The sequence below is a fragment of the Arachis ipaensis genome, chromosome B3 (genome assembly GCF_059453495.1).
Source record: "Arachis ipaensis isolate K30076 ecotype BB chromosome B3, ASM5945349v1, whole genome shotgun sequence".
In the NCBI taxonomy this organism is placed as follows: Eukaryota; Viridiplantae; Streptophyta; class Magnoliopsida; order Fabales; family Fabaceae; genus Arachis; species Arachis ipaensis.
In genome coordinates, this window is record NC_142438.1 from 79,905,956 (window position 1) to 79,910,463 (window position 4,508).

At 39.6% G+C, this 4,508-nt stretch overlaps 1 non-coding gene across 1 annotated transcript; it reads left to right on the top strand.

Annotated features, from left to right (window-relative positions):
- Positions 1 to 3,799: 3,799 nt before the first annotated feature.
- LOC148571284 (small nucleolar RNA R71) lies at positions 3,800 to 3,906 on the top strand. The gene has a single exon (XR_015908119.1). It is a non-coding gene; the product is annotated as a small nucleolar RNA R71 (small nucleolar RNA).
- The last annotated feature ends 602 nt before the right edge of the window (positions 3,907 to 4,508 follow it).

Here is a 4,508-nt window from a genome sequence, read left to right on the forward strand (position 1 = left end):
TTTCAAGAACTTGTGCCCTCCTTGATTGTCCCTCTACCAGTCAGTATTCACCACACAGATATCACTAGAGATTTTATCATAATCTGGGTTCCCATTCACTCTTTCTTGGTACCCTAGCTCATCAAAATGTGCTGCCCTTAGTCCTAAGACCTTCATAATGGTCTTCGGACTAAAGTCTACTTCCACACCTCATACATAACTCTTGTACGTTGGGGCTTCGATCATATCTAGCCTTGCAGTGTTAGCATAAAATTCTCTTATGATGTTTGCATTAATCCTGGTGATCGGTGAGGTCAGCTCTTCCCATTTTCTCTTTCTGATCTTGGCTCTTATTTCTAGGCATCCATCCTCAGGTAGCTAGAAAGAGATTTCTGGATATATCTTTTTATCATTCATCCACCCAAGTTGCATTTGGTGGATCCATGATCTGAACTTCCATCGATCATAGTCATTTTCACTTGCTTCAGTAATAGGTTCATTTCCTCTCCTTCTTTTGAAACTTAAAGAAGATGCCATATCTTCCTTGATGGTTACCCAAGTAGGGGTTGAAGGTTTATGAAGAGGGATGGCTAGTGTGATGCACTCTCGGTGGATAAGTGGTTTGAAGACAAGGTAGTATTATAGAAGCAAGTGAACAAAGATGCTTTGTTGCACAAAGAACACGGTTGTTGAGTCTTGGTTTTAGAGAATACAAGAGCTGATTTTTTAGAGTACAAGAAGTGTAAAAACTTTAGTCCTGAGGCTTGGTCAAAGTGAAGCTATTTATAGCAAACTTTAATGAAGATTGGATGGTCAGGATGTTCCTTGAAAGGTTTAGAATGAATGTTTTGCATGTAAAGATTAATGAGGACAAAAGTCGCCTCTTCATTAAGCATGTGGGGTCGGTCTTCTAAGGGCTTCTTCCAAGGATGAGTATATTTTTATCCTTACGAAGCAACCTTCCAAGCCATGTGATCTACTTTTGTCATCATGCTAGCTTTACCATTCATTGTCTTGTCCCTTTCATCAAGCTATTCTCTGCATACCTATCCATCATGTTAAAACAAAGAAAAGAATTACAATAGGTGGCGGTAAATACATGGCAAGCAATGCTTAAATTTAAAATTAAAACTTTGACCAGTATTCTTCATGATTGTTCATCCAGCCGTGACTCCTTTTGTGCTCTTATATAGTCTTGGAGGACACCAAACTTAGTGTTTGGCTATATGGTTCAAAGTGTTACTTCCTCCAAGTAATGTCATTGAAACTCAAAGGGATTAGTGTCACCGTGGGTTGAACATCATGAGAATTACTTTATTTTTCTATTTCTAAACATGAACTAAAATTTATAAACATGGTTGCACTTTCATGAATTTCAAGACTCAAAGGAAATTTGACTCTCATGACTTGTTCTTACAATACATGGAACACCAAACTTAATGTTTGGCTATATACCCCAAGAAAACTCCTTGACACATGTCAAAATGGCAATATGACCATCATTTTTGAAAGGTATCTTAGTGTGCCTGTAGGCACAACAAACTTAGAATTGGATCATATGCTTCACAATGTCATGGTTAGTTGTCAAATATGTCTATGAGAGCTTGAATTTATGTTAGAGCAACAATTATTATTCCTACTGAAGCATTAAAAACAAGAAAACTAAATCATGGGCTACCTCCCATGGAGCGCTTCTTTAACGTCATTAGCTTGACAGTTGGTTTACTGTTAGGGCGGATTGTAATGCCTCAAATCTTCTCCCCTCACAGTGAAGCTTTCTCCACTTGATTCCTTGATGATTTCTACATGTTCTAAGGAAAGGACCTTTTGACTGTGAACACTTGGGGTAACTGAGATGGAAGTGTCGGAAGCTGTGTTGAGATTAATGGATGGTGGGCTAATATCACCTTGTTTCCAGGAAAAAAATATTCTGTAGGAATTTTCTTATTTCTCCATCCTCTTGGCAATTTCTTCACAACTCTTTTCTCTTCTTCCAGTAGTGCTCCAGTGATTATTGTATCAGGGAGTTCCTCGTTAGCTGCTCTTCCCCACTCTTGTGGCTTCAGTTCTTTCTTGAGTTCTCTTGGTTGCTGTATCTCTTAAAATTCTTGTTTGTTCAGCAAGGACTGTTTTAGGGGTTCAGCTGCTAATTCACTGTTGCTTTTCTTTGTGCACATGTTGCTGTGATCATCAACATGGAAGGTGAGATGTTCATAATGTATTCTCAGAATTAACTCTCCTTGTTCCACATCTATCAACGCTCTAGCAGTGGCTAGAAATGGTCTCCCCAGAATAATGGGATGGAGGTAACTTTCCTCCATCTCCAGAACAACAAAGTCAGTAGGGAAGAAGTAGTTTCCTACTTTCACCAATACATTTTCGACTACTCCTTCGACCTACTTCTGAGTTTTATCTGCCAATTGGATGATTACATCCGTGGATCTCAGCTCATTGATTTGCAACTTCTTCATATGAGATAGAGGCATCACATTTATGCTAGCTCCTAGATCAAAAAATCTTTTGTCAATTTTTGTCTCTCCTATGGCACAGGAAATATGAAAGCTCCCTGAATCTTTTTTCTTCAGGAGTACGTCTTTCTTGATGAGGGCACTACATTCCTTGTTCATTGTTACTGTTTGTCCCCCTTTTAAGGTTCCTTTCTTGGTCAGTAGCTCTTTCATACACTTGATGTATGTAGGCATTTGTTGGAGAGTTTTGATAAAAGGGATGTTGGCACGGAGAGATGCAAACATATCTAGGAATCTTGAATATGACCTTTCTTTCTCCCCTCCCCTGAGTCGCTGAGGAAATGGTGCCTTTGGCACATAAGGTTCCGGAATTTCCTTCCTTGTTGATTCTTTTCTTTGTACAGACCCAGTTCCTTGTTCCTTTTTCTCCAAGTTGCTCTGGGAACTTTCTTGGCTATCCTCTGTTGGCTAGCTGGTATCTTCTTCCAGGATTTCTTCATTTGCAAGAGTAACTGGCTTACACTCTTCCCATCTCACATTCTTTAGTTCCCCTCTTGGATTTTTCTCAGTATCACTTGGAAAACTATCAGTGGACTTCGGAATCTGCTGTGAAAGATGTACTACCTGAGATTCGAGATTCTTAATAACCTCCCCTTGGATTTTTATGCTACCTCTCACTTCTTCCTTGAATTTTTTCATGTCTTTAGACTCATTGCAAAGATTTGCAAGCATAGCTTCCATTTTGGACATTCTGTCATCATCATGTGGTGATGGTTGGTTGAAATTGGGGTGTTGAGAGTGGTTATTGTGGCATTGGTATGGTGGCTGTGAATAAGTATTTTACGTGGTCTGGTATGGTTTTTGGTTGGAGTGTTAGTGAGTAGAGTAGTTATACTGGTTTAGTTCCCCTGCCCAAAGTTTGGGTGGTTCCTCCAACCAGAGTTATATGTTTTAGAATATGGATCCTAAGCTTGCCTTGATGAATTTCCTAGATAATTAGCTTCCTCCCAGTTAACTCCTTCTTCTGTGTCCAACTCTTCTTGAGGTGATGGATGAGTGTGGATAGCTGCAGCCTGATTCTTCTATATTTTCTTGGTCAATTCAGCAAGTTGCTTGGTGATCATCTTATTCTGGGCCAAGATTGTATCCATATGGTTTAATTCCAAGACTCCCCTGTTGTTGCTTCTGTCTGAGGCATAAAAATACTCATTGTCAGCCACTATCTCTATAACATCAATGGCTTCTTCAATGGTCTTCTTCTTATTAAGGGAACCTCCAGATGAGTGGTCTACAGCTTTCTTTGATTCACAATTCAGCCCTTCATAAAAGATATGAAGTTGCACCCACTCATTAAACATATCAGGGGGAATTTTCTTGTCAAATCCTTGAACCTCTCCCATGCTTCATAAATAGTTTCACCATCCTGCTGTCTGAATGTCTGTACTTCAGTTCTCAGCCTGTTTACTTTTTGTAGAGGGTAGAACCCTGTTAAGAATCTATTCACTACATCTTCCCAGGTTGTCAAGCTTTCCTTGGGAAATGATTCTAGCCATTTTGATGCTTTGTCCCTCAAAGAAAATGGAAACAGTAGCAATCTATAGGTGTCAAGGGGAACACCATTAGATTTAACTGTGTCACATATCCTTTGGAATTTAGTGAGATGCTCATTAGGGTCCTCTTGGGCATTTCCTCCAAAAGAACAGTTGTTTTGCATAAGAGTTATGAGCTGAGGCTTCAATTCGAAATTATTAGCATGGATAGTTGGCTTTTGAATGCTACTACCATAGTTTCCTGAGTTTAGATTGATGTAGGAGCCCAGAACTCTCCTCTCTTGTCCCACAGGGTTGGTTGCACCTCTTCTGGCATGATTATTCACCTCTCCTTCATGATGGTTTTCCATATCATCCTCCATGGTTATATCTAAGTATTCCTCCTCTTCTTATGCACAAACAACCCTTTTTCCTCTTGCTTCCCTCCTTAATCTCAGGAAGGTTCATTCCGGTTTACTATCAAAGGAGGTTGAAACCTCTCTTCTACCTGTCATATAATGAACAAGTATAA